Consider the following 17,225-nt stretch of genomic DNA (forward strand, 5'->3'; position numbering starts at 1 on the left):
GGTAGCGCTCGTGTCGCTGGGGGTCTTCCCCATAGCCGCCCTGCCGGACGACCTTCCGAGGTCAGGGACTTGCGCTCGGCTGTCTCTTGACGCCACGTTGCCCTCGCCGTCTGAAAGTACAGCGTCCCTGCCAGCGCTGAAGGCGCCCTCCACTGCCATGGCCTCCTGACGCCTGGCGTGGTGGGCCCAACGCTTGATCGAACTAACCTTAAAAAAACAAACTGTAATACTCCGCAGCTTCCACTAGATGTCGGCCTATGCACAGCATGTGATCTAAGCAGATTCCACAAGCCTCAGAAATATATATACACTGATGTTTATTCAGTGTATTCATGAATTATTTAGCTTGAACTTCTGATCGTCTCATTTTCTTTTCTTACCTACTTATCTTTGGGTCGTTATTCTCTCTGCTTTTAAGGTTTGTGATATGTATTGTTTTAGGCTGTTTGAGTAGTTGCATAAAAAAACAGCATGTGGTTACTTTCTTTTTGTTTGTATTTCGATTCCCTGCCACGTGTGGAGGAGTGTTTGGGCTGACACAAAGGACCTCTCTGCTCGGCGAGGAGGGGCAGGTGGGGAACAGCCCATTCTGGCTGTGCTGGGTCACGTTTGGGCCTGTGAGAGGGAGAGCATAGCTGGCATCGAGGGGGCAATGCTGCTGTTCCTGCTTACCCTTAAGTGCGCCGGAGTTGGTGCTGGACTGTGTCTTGAAATTCCCATCCACGAGCGGGCCATGTGGAGTGAGGCTGAGGCGGTAGCTGCTGGGCAGTGTGGACTTGCTCTGCCCACTGCAGACACCCAAAGGTGTCAGTGGAACAGGTGAAGAGGTCCAGAGCTTAGACCAGGGAAGGACCTATCCTGGTGGTGGGTCCTCCCACTGAGTGAGGGGTGGTGTGTTGAACCCTTGACGTCTGCCGGTCCCACGATGGTCAAGGGTCAGCAGCTAAAGCTGGAGCAGTGACTGGGTGGCAAGGGCAGACAGCTGAAGCAGACAACAGGACATTGAGGAGAGCAGAGATCCTGCGGCCTCGGAAAGCGCCATAACTATGGGAAGGATGCTGGAGGCGATTCAGTAATCCAGGTCTCCTCAGGAGAATAAAGTGCAGACTGTGTCCGTCGATCTCTCACTGGTCAGGATGGACCTGAAGAGGGCTGGGGGGGAGGGGAGAGAGGGTGACCACGTGAAAGAAGAGTTGGGGGATGTGTCTAATGGTGGCTACAAGATGGTTGGAGGAAGGGGCAGTGTACACGGAGGGCTTCTCCAGGTAAAGTAATGTCAGAATTCTGGGAGTGGGTGAAGGGAAGCGAGGCCCTAGTATGGAGCTGTATTTGGAGAAGCTCTCTGTGGATACCTTGAAAATTAAAGACCTCTCAATGTGGTTTTCAACTGAAAGGGTGCACAAGGTACCAGGCAGGAGACCGCCTGTGGGGGCACCCCGCAGAACTTCGTGGCAAAGGTCCAGAATTTTTCAGGGTAGGGATGCTTTTCTCCAAGATGCTAGACGATGCTCAGTCTGTACTGTGGGCAGTGCAAAGATCATGCTTTTCCCAGATTTTATTCAGGAGGTGCAAAAGCAGCGCAAGTCGTATGATGCTGGGAGGAGGCGGCGGCTGAGGGAGCTAGGCCATAAAAACGCGAAGTTTTATGCTGCCAAATTGAAAATGTTGGCTGATGGACGTTCATTCTTCTTTCACAAACCGGGTGTGGTCTGGGACTGACTGTATGCCAGACCACCTGATGGAGCTAGGGCCAGAACTGGGGGCAGGTTCAGGTCTAGACTGACCAGTGTGGCCAACCCCTGACCTACAGTACATGCAATCGCTGAGGTGTCTACCAGATGGATCTCAGTTGGCAAGGATGGCACAATGCCCCAGAGAGGGGCAGGAGGGATTTGGGGGGGCTTTGGGGGCAGAGGGGCGTGATCCTGATCGGGAGGAGGGCCCGGCAGTTCTTCCAGGGCAGGGCCTGACTGGGACATGAGGAGACTGGTTTGATTATGAGAGGGAGGGGGGCATGTCAGATGGCTCTTTGATTGTGGCTGTGCAGTGTAAAGACTGGGGGGGTATCTGTACTTCTGTCCCCTATGTGGTAGGGTTAAAAGGCACAGATCACACCTAGGGGTGTACCGAATAGTAAATTTACTATCGGGCCGAATACCGAATAGTTGGCAAAAGTATTCGGCCGGAACCGAATAGTGAGCTGAATTGTAGTTTACGACTAGAAATTTATCAATATATGCACAACAAGCCAAATCTGTGAAGGACATGCACAGTGCATATAAATAGATGGAGTGTTGTGTGCATGGTTGTATTTTCATTTAACCCAAAACAAGTATATTTCACAGGCAGCCCCATGAGGCCTTGTCGACTAGATTGCACCCCTTGCTGCACACCCTCAAACACCCCTCAAACCCACGAATTCTCAACACAATGTCAGAGCTTTGTTTTTCAGTCTGAACCACCAGCTGACAAGATCAAAAGGGGGGCTGTGGAGTGAATGGTCCCCCGACATATGGGAAGGGGCCTTGTTTTTGAATCTGTCAGTTACCACGGGCCCCATTGTGAGAATCTCATGCAAAACATCTCGTGCCTTTCGAGTCTCTTTTGACCTTACTTTCGATTTAGCTGGAAAAACCCATTGTTGTGCCCTGTGTTGGAGAGAGTTTTATTTTACTGAACACTGCAGCGAGGTATGTTTTTCATGAAGTTGCAGCAACGTGGAGTTGCAGGTTTGAAGCCTGTTCCTATAATATAAGGAAAGTAGCTCCCAGAAGACCTCACGCCGTGATCTACATTGAGCAAGTGTCACTAAGAACAATGTAAAACGCATGTCTGTACTCAACGAGGCTGCTATACTCACAAAGACCAGCCCCGCCCCCCCCGGTCAGTGCTTGGCCTTAATGCAAACACTGATGTCTCGCGGCTTTTGTTTATCTGAGAAAGGCGTCTTTAACAATCTGCAATTTATCACTGGCCACTTATCTCCATAGCTCCAGGTCACTCAAAGACCTTCTCTGGGATGAATGCACAAGCCAGACTCACTGGCACATCACAAAGCAATTAGTGACAATGGGCGACCATAAAAAGAAAGAAAGGGTGGGAGGCACTAGCTGCATAAAAGCCATTCAAGTGAACAGCCCAAGTAGAACAGACCCTGGTGTGCTTGAATGGGCCCGTTCCCCAACCATGAGGGGACAAAGGGATGCAAAAGCAGCAGAAATAGGCCCACAACCTATTTCAGCAACAGTGTTAATTGTAGGGGTGTAACTGCAAATGAAGTGCTGCCCGAGCAGGGAGAGGGAAGAAAATGACGCTTTTGTAATTTAGCGGGACATTATGAAGCAGGATATCAGTGCCCATGGCAGGAGGACAACACATGAGGACTCTGAATAATCTGTGCTGCCTGTTGCACTTGCACAACTTCTATTAACGGCCGCACTTCCGCCGCGACTGGGCGGCGTTCCGTACAGGAATAATTACTCAAAGCCGAATTTCGGTACACCCCTAATCACACCAGCCAAGGCTCTAAATTTGGTAGAATGGACGAGCAGACAGGCTTAAGCTTTCAGGTGGTGATGCAGGCTGGTCCTTAAGTATAGCGAATCCCCAAAGCCCCCATAAAGGAATGTCCACACACTATGTTAGGTGAGAACACAGCTTCTTTATATAAAATAAGCTTTGCTAACCAAAAACATATACATATAAATAATAGCACTTCGTACTTAGAGCACTTATTCAAAGAATGGCAAATATATACACTATGTGATATCCCACAAGACTTACATTCCGTAAGAAATGCACTGACTGCAGACATATTCCGCAGCGTCTTAGACTTCTACTATTCACTAAGGTACAAGTGGGTTGTCATAATATCTGGTTCGTGTGAAATGGTTTACTTGTAGAGATAGCTTTTGTACAGACATTTAGGTTGCTTGGAAGCACTTTGGCCGATGGTAAACGTGGTTTTAGTTGCTGGCATAGCACATGTATTGCCAGAAGATCCCTCCAAAAAGCAGAGGGTGAGCCAGGTGGTAGAGCAATGGTAAGGAGTTTGTGGTTCCAAAAAGCCCTCACAACTTATTTTTCACAGAATGTGATCTCAAAAAGGGTGACTCCCAAGTCCTTTTCTCACCTGACTTTGGCTCTTATTGCTTTTGGAGCTGTTCCTGCAACCAGTTTCAGTTTTGATGATATGTCCCTACTCCTTAAGATGCTGGACCAAAACCAATGGTAAATAGGTTTCCTTCAAATCCTCCTGTTCAATTTTTGTGGTACGCAGAGCTTAATAATGCTAAGTTTCCCCCCTAATGTGGTAACATTAATCAACTCTTACTTCCCACTACAGCGGACCCACTTCAACCCAGCCTGATATCACCTCTGAAAACCAGATGCTTCCCTTAAGTCCTCTAGGAAGGGGGGAGCCCAAATATAACTAAATTGAGATCAGTAGGTTGTATGGCAGCCTGGATGCCTTGGGCCCCATCAAGACCGGTCATAGTTCGTAGCAACGGGATATCCAACTTTCAAGAATCCAGGCCAGGTGAGAGGGAAGACCCCGGGACTGCTTTGGGCCCGTTTTTAAATATGATCTCAACATCAGCTGCCCGAGTGCAGCCTTGTCCTCTTTCGCCCTCCCAACCAGCTTCCTGTGCTTTCCCCACCTCCTCCCGGCCACCACGTCCCCCCCATGATTGGCCACCTGATAGACAAACCTGAACTCCCGAGGGAAGCCCTCTACCCTGCAGCTCCTGCGGCTAAGGGCCCCAAGGCAAAGGGCGGATCCAAGACGTGTCTGCAAGTGTCCGAAGGGGAAGCCAATGAAGCTAGCAATCAACAGACACCAACAAAAATTAAGTGTGGATTGGGTGGGGTGTAGAGCAATTACTCTACTCCAGAAAGCCCCCGCCACTTTACCTTACCTCACCATAAAGTACACCACCATAGACTTACACTACTATGCACATTTAGAGATTTATAACCACCAACCTAAATCTACTCATGGCTGGACTGTAAATGTTGTTTTGCATTACTTACAAACATAATTCCCAATGTTAGCATGTGCCACACTTAGATGGAATTCTTAACTTTAGCCTGCGTCACACTTGGTTAGAATTTATAGCTTTGGCCTGCCTCGCATCTAGATAGGATTGTGAATGTTAACACATGCCACACCTAAATGGAAGTTGAATGTTAGCATGTGCCACACTTAGAATTGAGAACATTATCCTGCCCCATATCTAGATAATTATTGGGATGGATAGCGAGTGCCACACTTAGACGGAATATGTAGATCAGCAAGTACTACACTTGGACAGAACTGTGAATGTTAGCATGTTAAATGTCATATAACCCACTAACCAATATAAGCTCAAACTCTCTGCATGCTCATCTCTCTCAAAACTCACACAACCATCTCTTGCACAACAAGCTGCACGCACTTCACCACACTGCTACAACACAAGCCGCACCAACAGCACACGCGGACTGACACCGATCCAATACTAGCACCAAAGCTCAGCACCCAGTGTCTACCGAGTTGAAGCTGCCAACAGTACAACACTCCTCTCACTATCCTACTCCCTCTTCACCTTACTAACCCATCCCACTTTCTTGTTTACAGATCCGCCAGAGCGCCAGGGGACCAATTCCGTCGGTGACTGCGCTATACAAGTACCTTTAACATAACATAACATTTAAATAGGCACGTGAATTCTTAAATGAGGTATATCAGCATCGAATAGGAAAGAAAGGCAAGTTAGTTGTGAACAGTGGCAGAATGCTTTCTTTAGACTAGATCGACAATTCTGTGTGAAGATCCCCCCCCCCCCCCCCCAAGCCCCCTACCTGGGCAACCTGTAAGGGAAAAGTTAGGGGATAACTTATCTTGTCTTTTACAGCACAGTCCAATAATGTTCCATAACCTTCTGCTTTCTTTTAAAAGGTTCAACCACCCCAAAGTACCCGAGAGGCCACAGGAGAACAGGATCCAAGACAAATCTGGGACCCCTGAGGCTAGCAGATGCTCTTCCTCATCACAGTACCTTTGGTGCCTTGGCGGGCGAAGTGGCAGAGTTTCTCAGTTTCACTCGACGATTCCCTCAGAGGATGGATCCCCCTTGGAAGAAGGAGTCACTGAGATGCAGAGTCCATGAGAAAAAGGTAACCAACGTCTCTCTGAAGGGCAGCAGTTTTACTCTTCGCAGTGCTCTCCTTTGGTCGACGATTTCACCAACTGTAGAAGCTCTGTGAGGATTAAACTTGCTGTGGGCTCCCTAAAGGCTTGGAAGATGAGTGTAAGACCCTTGGGACCCTTTGATGACTTCTGGCGGCATAGGATACTTTTGGTGTCATGTTTCAGAATATCACGGTTTTCCGACATTGGGTTCTCCAGAGCTGCAGCCGCAGCACGGACCACTGCAAGGCTTCTGGCGACCTTGCCTCGACCACTGTAGTGGACCTTGGACCTTCACCAAGCCTGGACCCTCGGGACGTCTTGTCAGCTTCTTGAGGGGGGCAACCCATCCACAGACCTTCCTCTGCACTCAGCGAATCTGCACTCTCTCTGGTGGCAAAAAGTGGTCAGTGATGATGGCAGGGATGTCCTTTGGTAGTTTGAAACCTTTGCAGCTCCGGTTCTCCAGCAGCACTATGCCAGTGTACCTCCTCTTCTGAGCGGTAGACAGCAACAGCTTACAGTGGTTACAAAACGCATGTCCGGACCCTGGGCAATACCAATGGACTTCGACTCGAGATGTCGGGGCACTCCCCTTTAGGACTCACAAAAACCCCTTGTCCGGACAGCAAGCACACCGGACTGGATTCAGGGCACTTCGGATGAAGAGCAGCAGTATTGCAAAATGGTCCCTCATAGCTCAGGAAGAGGTCTCCTTTGCAGGTCCTCGCTGGATCAATCCTTGGAAGAACAGCAGCTTTCAGATTACAGTGATGAATTTCTCCGCCAGCTGGGCTTCAAGGAACAGCTTCTTGCTCCTCAGCTTCGACGTCAGCTTCTGAACAAATTGGTAAGTGATAGGTCACCAGATATACACATCTGTACCCGATTCACTCTGGCTGAGCCAGGCTCGGTCAGCAAATCACGCAGAAGGGCATTCATGCAGGCAGGCAACCAATCGGTCTCAGAGGCATTCAGGCTATTCACTCCACCCAGACACCCATAACAAAGAATGTGGATTGGGGCAAGTACCCAGCCTTTCAGCACACTACACTCCATTCATGTCAGTTTCAGTCAGGGCTGTCTCATCCATTGTGTCACACACACAAGCCAGACACCCACAACAGAAGATGTGAGTTGAATCCCAACTACATTCACACTGGTCCCACCGCTAGGGTGTACCCACAACACACAGCCCCTGGGAAGGTTCCAGTCAGTCTGACAGGAGGCAGCCCCAGAGCCATATATGGTATTTCCATCCAACATCCAGTCAGTAGGAAAGGGAACAGAGACATGTATGGTGTGTCCACCCAACAGCCACTCAGGAGGAAGGGACATTCGAGGCTTCCCAGGACTTTGGAAAAAAACTGTAAAAGGCAATAGAAACCAAGAGGCCACAGGGGCCATCTTGCCTTTGTGGAGATATCCATTGATTCCTATGGCAGGGCCTGGGTATCCCAAAATGGAGGATACTCAGAACCTCTGCCAAGTCAGCATGTAGCTGCCACCAGCCCATGCCCTGCTCTGTTGGCAAAACACATGTGTTACGCTCACCTGGCTCCCACAGAGGCGTCGATCTAAACTGGACTGCTGCGGTTTCCACCAGTGTGACGCGTAGGGCCGAGATGACGGACTGGACTGGCCCACCTAGCTTTGTTTGCTTGGCCCGTAGGAATATTCTTCTGTAAATGAAGAAAGGGAATTAACCACCCGTGGGGTTGAGCGTAAATCCCCTCACCCCCGCTGTTCTCCCAACAGATCACCTTTGATATCCCCTATTTTAGTCTCACCTGATGGTTTGAAAACAGGAGCTCTCCATCCTGCATTGAGCGCAGGGGCGCGTTGATAACCAGTTGCTTCACTGGCTCAAAGAAATTGGTGAGTTCCAGAACAATATTGACTCCGAAAAGTATGTAGTTCGTAAGAGTTCACATGTCTGACTTTCACTCTTGTCCGATTCCTTGCAGTTTGCAGCTTGACCCCAGCGAAGAGTTCCTTGTGGTAGCTGACGAAGTTCAGGTAAGGATTTGGCTTATCCTACACAGTTCAATAAAATAAGACCAGAATGTAACCTGTGGCTTGCTCCCTTATTCAGGTGTGGAGAGAAAATATGAAGTTCGGGGAATAATGCCTCTGGCGGTAAAATGAGGTAAGTCTATTGTGGTGAGAAGAGTTCCCCTTGTTTGCCCCTTCGTTTCACCTTGTTGTCCTTTTGTTCCCCTTAGGTGCCGGGGTACGGCGAGGATGCAATGGAGACTGCGCCGACCCGTGAAGAGGAATAGTACCCCTGGAGTTAATCAGGCAAGTCTATGGGGGCTAGTTACTATTGCCTGTTTATTCCCTTGGCTCACCTTTTCTGTTCTTGTGTTCCCCTTAGGTGCCAGAGTGCGGCGGTAACGTGCAGAAGGATGTGGTGGATCGTGAGGATGCTGCGAAGGCCGGTGAGTTCAGCGCGGCGCTGCAGCAGGCGAGGCGGCGCACGTAAAATGCTTCTTTCTTCCAGCTCGAAGGCGCAGTGGATCCGGAATTCAGGTAAGGATCGAAGGTTTTGCTCTTATTCCAACCTCTTCTCCTTCTGTTCCTCCCTTTTTCTAGGAGCTGCAGACTCGAGGCGGGCATGGCAGAAGACTGGATGCAGGCTTGCAGACACGGTGAGCGTTACCCTGCTGGATGCAGAATAACGCTAAGCGTGTGCTGCTCTTCGGGCGTGGTTTAAATAGCCTCCAAAGTAGTCCCAGGTAAGTATTCCTCCCAAGCCCCACCTGAGTAAAAAATGAGTCCCTAGGTAAAATAGTCCCTTCCAAGCCTCATTTGGCTTGGAGCATTGCAGCATGGTCTGCATCAGGTAAGTTTGCAACATGGTCTGCATCAGGTAAGTTCTACTCTATGAGCCTGGCGCCTATGGCGCCAGGACTGACTCTCCATATGAGCCTGGCGCCATAGGTGCCAGGACCGCACCCAAACAGCCCCTAGCAGGGGTTTTTGGGCTTGCTCAAAATAACTTGATGCCTGCTTCCGGGGTTGCTGGACCTGGTCTGGTTCCCCCGGGGTGGGCATCATGACAACATGTGCCTAAAAACAACACATAAGAGGTACATGGGTGTACCCCCACCCATGGGTGCCACAAGTGTATTGCATCGGTTTTGTTCACCAATAGATCTGCACTACTAGAGGTCCAGGCTGGACCTCATTGGCACAAAACTGAGAAAACATACATGGAGAAGTGGTAGGACAAAGACAGGAGGCCCTGTCCCTCCATAAGGAATTTCCAGCATCACAGGCAGGTTGCAGGAAGGAGGTCAGAGTGTGATGCAGTCCATGGGGCTGGGGGGACCGCTCCGATACAGTGGTGGGCAGCAACCAAGGGTTGTTGGGAAAATTATAAGTTGCTCACCATAGTGACTAAAGTACTCTTAGTCCTTACTCCCCTTTCCTCCATACTGCATGGGCGTGCCTTCCAAGGGACGGGAGACAGATCCTTTTTCACCAAAAAAAAAAAAACCTTCTTCCCCTTTAAATTTAGAGACGCATGTGGGTGAGGCACTGGGAGCATGCGCTGCCCTGACTCTGCCCCCCGGCGCCATACCTCAGTCCCCATAGAAGCGTCGACAATAGATTAACATTGCCTAATGACACCGGTTAGGGGATAGGGGGGTAGGATGGTGGGACGTATAGAGGAAAGGGGACTAAGGACTAAGAGTATGTCAATTACTACGATGAGCAACTTATAATTACTCTTACGTCCCCTTTCCTCCATACTGCATGGGCGATTACAACTGAGTGTAGCCCCAGGGTGGAGAGGAGACCATCCTTAAGCAAACAAGTTTCTAAGAACTGCCTGTCTGAAAGCCGCATCTGATCTAGAGCCGGCATCCAAACAGTAGTGCTTGCAGAAAGCCGAAGGGGTGGCCCATGTGCCCACCCTGCTTATGACTTGCCAGGAGACATGCCGCTGGAATGCGATGGCCGTTGCCCTGGCTCTGACCATGTGGGCGTGAAAGTTGGCCGGCAGTGGCTTATGCTGTCCCTCGTAAGCTTCTTTGATGGCCGAGACCATTCAACAGGCTATGAAGGCCTGATATCCCGGTCTTGATCCGCCAAAGGTGATGAAAAGTGCGCCCGACTTGCAGAAACCCTTGGTCCTGTCCAATTACAATTTCAGGGCACCCCCGAACACTGCCTCGTCAATGGGCTAAGCAAAAACGTATGCAGCACCAATTCTTCGTTCAGATGGAATGCGGAAGGCACCTACGGTAGGAATGCTAGGTGTGTTCGCAGGACTACTTTATGTCTGTGAAATGTAGTGTAGGCCTCTTAGGCGACTAGCGCCTGGTTTTCGCTTATCCTGTGAGCCGAGGTGAGGCTGACCAGCAGGCCGTTTTTAATGGTCACCAGTCTGATGTCCGTGGACACCATTGGATCAAATGGTTTGTGCACCAGGGCACCCAACAATATATGGAGGTCCCACATGGAGTGTGGCCACTTGATGGGCAGGTAGAGTCTGGAGAGTCCTGTTAGATGCTTCTTGAGGATCGGATTGGAAGAGGAGAAGACTTCTTCCTCTGAGTTTCTGTAGGCCCCATTGGCTGCCAAGTAAGTGTGGCAAGTGTTTACCTGCACCCCATGAGTTTGTTCAGGTAATGCAGGAATTGATAAATAAGGCACCGGGCAGATTAGATTCTATGGTTTGGGGATTTCAATTGTGTGCTAGATGTCGAGCGCGCAAATGTGCATCCTAGGGGGACTGCAACTAAGGCCTTGTCAAGAATTTGTGCCGCGGGATGGCGAGGAGCACAGCTAGTTCTATTTGCCAGTCAAGAATTAACGTGCCGGTAATTCCGTTTACACACACAAGTTTGCAGTTGGGGTGGCCCGATTTACCTCCAGCCTAAAGCTGGAGGTAAAGATTAGGCAGCCTACTGGGGAAAAAACAGCCAGTATTGCTGGCACCAATATTACTGGCACCGGTATTAACGGCGCCGGTTATACCAGCAATCCCCCCCCACCCCCATGGAGTCCCATGACTCCATGGAATGGAGATTAACATAACGTTGCAGTCCCCTGTAATATGCCAGTAATACCGGTATATCAGGCGCTGCAACGGTATTACCGTTAGCCAGCATCCCGCCAGAATTTCCAGCGGGATACTGGCAAACATGTAATGAGGCCCTATGCCTTTGTGGCAAAGGAGGAGCTTCAACTGTTGCTAGTGTGGAGCTTTTTGGATAGGACTCTCTCTAACCTTGCACCGCTGCTCTTGGGATTTGAGTGTAGGGCTGCCAGGCCGCCCATTCCCAGGTGGAGATTCGATAATAGAAAGTTGACGGATGATAGTTTTAGGACCACTCTTGGGAACCAGATTTGTTAGTTTCTGAATCATAACTGGGGCTCTACTTCGAGGAGTTTAACTGAGTGGAGACCATGAAGGTGTTCATTGGGAGGGGGGCTGCATCTCTGCAAGGACTGAGGTATGCACAGATCAGATGGCTGACGTTCTGGGTCTCAAACATAAGGTGGCCTCTTTAGAACAAGCTTTGGCGAGGGGGAAGGTTTTGGGGGATGTCGTTGTTGAAGCCATGAGTGACTTGCAAAGAGCAAGGGAGAGATGTATACGCCGGGTATGTTGCAAGGCAGCACTCTGAGGGGGGTAAGGTGGGCCGGCTGAAGGACTGGTTGGTTAGGAGGCAGTTCTTCCAGCACAAATGCAAGGGGGCGAGGTATGGGGAGGGTGAGTTGGTCACAGAGAGCAAAGGTATCTGTGATGTGTTTGGGGAGTTTTATGCCAGCCTATATGCTGAAAAAATGGGTTTGATGAGGAGCGAGTGACCACATGGTTGGAAGAGGCAGCTCTTAACGGGCTTACAGAGGAGCAAAGGGAAAGACTAGGGACGAACGTGGACGCACATGATGTGGAGCGAGCGGTTGAGGGACTGAGCTTGGGTAAGGCACCCAGGGTGGCTGGGATCACAGTGGAGGTGTATAAAACCTACAAGGAGCTATTAGTCCCCAAGCTTTTGGAAGTCTTCCTGGAGGCTAAGGTGTGTGTGGTAGGCTCCCAGAGCCTATGCTGGAAGCTCTGGTCATACTCTTGACTAAGGACGGAAGGGATGATCGGGAAATCGCTTTGTACCAACCCCTACCCATGATAATTGTGGACATCAGAATTCTGTGCAAATTGTTGGTGGATCGATTGAATCCAGTTATGCAGGGTTTAGTCCATCTGTACAGACGGGTTTTATTCCGGGCAGGTCCACTTTGCAGAAACTGAGAATACTATACTTGATCCTGGATAAATAAAGGAACTCTCCTGAGAAACAGGATGTGGTCAGGCTAGATTCTTATAAGACCTTTGATTCAGTTAGCTGGGAAATCCAATTGATGGTACTGGTAAGATGGAACTAGGGGGTCTAGTTTATTGACTGGTTGAGGCTTTTGTATGAGAGCTTGACTTCCAGGGTGCAGGTTAACGGGGCCATTTCGAGCCTGTGGAAAAATATGGCGAGGCATGCGACAAGGGTGCCCACCGTCTCTTGTACTGTTCATTGAACCACTGGCTTGGGTCTATCGGAAGAGGCATGAAGCAATAGGATTGCAGATGGGCAGGGTGATGCACTGCATCTCCTTATATGGGAACGACATGCTTTTTTATGTTTGCAATCCAGCTGCAAATGTGGGACAGGCTATGGTCACTGGAGGAATTTGGAGACTCTCAGGACTGGTGAGAAATAACTCTCCAAGTCTGGGATCTATACCCTGTCGGGGGACACAGGGGAGGGGGAAATCAGTGGGGGGTTTGGGGGGGTGAGGGAAGTAAGCTCACGCACCAGCGGATGGAGATTCCAGAATGTGGGTTCAGGTACCTCAGAATCTTGGTGAATTGGGAATGGGTGTATCAGAAGAATGTGGAGTGGGCAGTGGCTGCTTTTGGCAAGGTGGCAGTATTTTGGGAAAGGTTCTCCATCTCACTGATGGGGCAGGTGGCACTGGTAAAGACGATTGTGTTACCATGTGTTTCAGGTGATGTCCATGCCAATACCTACACCTCTTGCTTCGGGGCGCTTCACAGGACGCAGACTACACTACTCTGAAAGGGGGTTGGTCGAGAATAGCGTTGGCTACTTTGCAGTTTCCAGCATGTAAGGGGGAGGGTGTTGGGGCACCCGATTTTAGCTCCTATTATTCGGTTTCCACGCTTCAGCATATGGTTGACTGGTTCGATCTTCCCCATGTGGCCCTGGTCACTTACTGGATTAAAGTGGAATCTGCTCCAATGAGACTTACTGAAGTTGCTTGGAGGGCGCATAAAGAAGCTTAAGCTGTTCCTAATGCCAGTGAGCACTATTATCCAGATTTGGTGGCAGGCTACCTGGAGCCGAAGAAACCCTTCATGCCAGAGATGTTCCTCACTTGTGGTACGTTGGGATATGTTTTCAAGTAGAAGATCAGGGGGGTTGGGAGGGAGTGGCATAGAGCAAGTGGGGCAGAGGCGATTGTTGGGAGACATCTGTAAGGATGACAGGGCCATCAAGTTTGCTGAGGTTGGGGCTGCACACCTGTCAGTTTGACTCAACTTTCTGGAGTTTGCTACTTTAATGGCGGGGTTAGGGCGGCATGGGAGGTTTTCCAGAGAGGCCCCGGATCCAGAGGATGAACGTGGCGCTCATACAGCTGGCTGGCAGCCGTAGCAATGTCTCTGAACTCTATGCTGCAGACAGGGCTGAGCACGATGTGGCGGCGGGGGCCCAGAGGCTAAAATGGGAAGGAGATGTATAGGAACAGTTTTCTGATGGGGCATGGCACAGGGTGTGGTTACATATGAAACAGGTGTCCAGAAAAGTCAGATTTCAGTGGATCCAATACAAAATAGTGAAGATGATGGACAAAATGGCTCAGCGCGCCGACCTAAATTGTTGAAATTGTAAAAGGGCACTGGAGTTGTATCTATACATGTGGTAGTTCGATCTTCTAACAGGAGGATTTTGGGACGTGGTTCACAAGAAGGGTTTGGTTTGAAAAAGGTGAAGATTCAGCCGGCGGTGAAGCTTTTGGGGCTAAGGCATAGCAGGAATGGGAGGCGCAGTAAGGCGCTAAATAGAGTGCTAGCGTTGGGTCTCATATTGACAAAGCGTGTGATAGCAATGGCGTGGAAGGCGCAGTCGGACCAAGGATGGAGGACTGGCAGAGGGCAATGCAAAAGTGGATAAGGGCGGTGAGAGATGTGGCTGCATCTCTCGGTCCTTCTGAGAACAGTGTTTATCAGCACAGTGTCTGGCACGAAGTGTGGGACTCGCCCGAGGCCGAATCAAACCTGCGGCCGCTGTAGATAGTTTCTACAGCGTGGTTGGAAAGAAGCACTTAGAGGGCCTTTAATTCTGGTTATCGATGGGTTCCGGTAGTTGGGTCGGGATGGACGGAGGGTGTAGTGCTGCCTAGGGGGAGCCTGGTTTTGTTGCACCTGTTTGTTTAAGAGTTGCTGAGGGGAATAGATAGACAGGAGGGTCGCAGGGTCTGGGCCCTGTCTGGATGGAGGGGAGCATGTATTCTCTGTAGTAGGATAGTTTAACCATAATGTTTCTGGGCGCTACAATGTTAAACCACTAAATATGGTCAGATGTATTGTCTAATATTACCATATCCCGCTTGTTGAAACTGGTTAAATAGAAAATCAAGGTGCATGCTTTTCTGCAGCACGGGCAGAAGGCACTGATGAAACGTGAGATTCAAGTCAAAACGGAAGTTACTTCTTTAGCTGATGGGGCACTAGTATCCTACGTTCTTGGATATCAGGACAGCATGGACAATAAAAAGACTCACTCACCTGTGTCGACAATGTACCTTGGGTCAGATTGACCACGGTAAATGCCAATCTGTGAAGGAAAACTGCTGAATACTTTACAGGATATCCGAGGTGCTCTGACGTAAGACTGACAGGCTCTCGCATCGGGTACCGTCTATTGGGTGGACAAGCTCCAATGGGCTTACCTCTGGCATACCTTTTCTATTCAAACCCATATATTACCTTTTCAAAATGTTTTCCAGAAGTTTCGCTTAGCATTTTTGTTATCCGTCCCACTTTGGCAAAGAGTGTTCAGCAGTGAAATATCACGGACCTTCTTTTTGATAATGAAGGCACCAAACCTTTATGGGAACCTCGCCCTAAAGTTGCAGATGTTGGTTTTCCAAACCAAAGGTGCAGAAGAAGTTTTAGCTTCACGGTTCAGACAAACCGAAGGTTTTTATTTACCCACTCTTAAAAAAACAAATACAAACACTGATGTTACTGGGACCTTTGGGCTATCATGTTTATTGGTTGTTTTGTTTCTGCGTTCAATCATTTACAGTTCTGAGAAACAGTCATGTGTGCCTTTTGTATGAAATCAGCCAATCTTGCCTGACCTTTGCAGGACTGCTTGTATTTTTCTCAGTGAATTCTCTGCTTTCTTTAACACCTTATCATTGTTACTGTTAATATGGATTTCGGGAGACCAACTTATTATAGTGAACAGGGAAGACATTGAAGTCTAGCTGAATAGGAGGAGACTCTCTCCTTCTGGTGACGGACAGGTGAGCATGTCATTCAGGGCCCGTGTCCTGCCCCTTGGTCCAATATTGCAAATACGAGAAGAGTTATGCACTCAAACAACTGTATTATCTATACCCTAAACCGAAACATGGAGGATAAACAGTGTGAGCAAAGGATGACAGAAGTGGTGTCATCTCACCTATGACAAGTAGCTACATAAGATACAAGGAAGATATATATTTATAAAAAAATAACAGACATTAGGCCAAACTGTTTAGAAATGAAGGATATTATTCACACTCAATAAACACTAGACCAGGGGTCCTCAACCTTTACGTTGGCTAGAGCTACTGTCAATGGAGGGTAAATAGTGGAGAGCTACTTGTGGGCGATATCGGGGGTGGGGGATGTTCATAATTTTTTTAGCTGTTAATTTTCCCTTTATAGAGGGAATAACATATGCCTTCACGATTATGTTAAGTTCAAAAACATAATGATTGCATTATTTTTTATTAGTAGCTCACTCACAAAAAGACTGTCACAACGTAGGACAACGATTGGGTCATTCAATGTTAAGGCTGGCCCTGCATGCCATCCGCCATGGTCTGTAGTCTGGTGTATAACTTGATACAGCAACTCGAATGGAGTCACTCGGATCGGGCAGGTTCGAAATTTCGATTTGAGGAAGTACATATCTGAAAAGGCAGATTCACAGAGATAGGTGGAGCCAAACAGAGAAGTCACTTTTAATTCTGCTGTGCAAAGGTTACTGTACTCCTTGTAATCAACAAAGCTCCAGAAATTGGTGTGAGATTGTCTGCTTTTCAACGGAATGTCCCCTTGCAGGCTGACCATCTCCATTTCCATAGCAAAACTGTTCAGGTTAAACAGCTCACTCATTTGTTCTTTAATTTCACAAACATCGACTTCTATGAAGGGGTTTGCTATGAACATCACACAGATCAATCCTTTAAAAATCTCTGAACCGTTCACTGAACTCTTCCTTAAGCCTACTCGGGCATTTGCTGTATTTTTCTTTGTTCAGATGTTCAGGACTAGCTGAATTCTCTGTCAGCATTTGGATTACAGATTGAAAATTATGCATTTTCCTTTTCACCACTTGTTCAGTGAAAGGTTAAGTTTGGACTTAAATGTCTTTACTGCGCTTATGTCGGCAATCGTTTTGCCTTGCAGTTCTGAGCATTTCATTTCTCTGTAACATCTGCCAGAAATGCCAAATCAAGAAGCTAAGAAATGCTGCATAATTGGCCAATAGCTTCATTTCTTGACCCCATGAAGTCTCAGATTTCTGGTAAAAGTGAAAGACAGTGACTTAGTATTTTCCCCCTGCTAAGGCATCGGATTTCCGTTTGTATCAATCGATCACCATGTTCGGCAGATAGTTCTTCCAGGAATATTTTGACCATTCTGTGCTGTTTGGCCTTTGCACGAATTGAATAAATAATTTGCACAAGAGGGGCCATTACATGATCAAACTCCATCCCTTTGACACACACTGCCTGCTTATGG

The 17,225-nt window shown here is 48.7% G+C and overlaps 1 protein-coding gene across 2 annotated transcripts in view; it reads right to left on the reverse strand.

Annotated features, from left to right (window-relative positions):
- AHCTF1 (AT-hook containing transcription factor 1) overlaps positions 1 to 17,225 on the reverse strand; it is a 2,174,249-nt gene that overhangs the window by 1,608,833 nt on the left and 548,191 nt on the right. The window lies entirely within an intron of this gene.

Source organism: Ambystoma mexicanum, chromosome 4q (assembly GCF_040938575.1).
Source record: "Ambystoma mexicanum isolate Mex_15411 chromosome 4q, UKY_AmexF1_1, whole genome shotgun sequence".
NCBI classification, from domain to species: Eukaryota; Metazoa; Chordata; class Amphibia; order Caudata; family Ambystomatidae; genus Ambystoma; species Ambystoma mexicanum.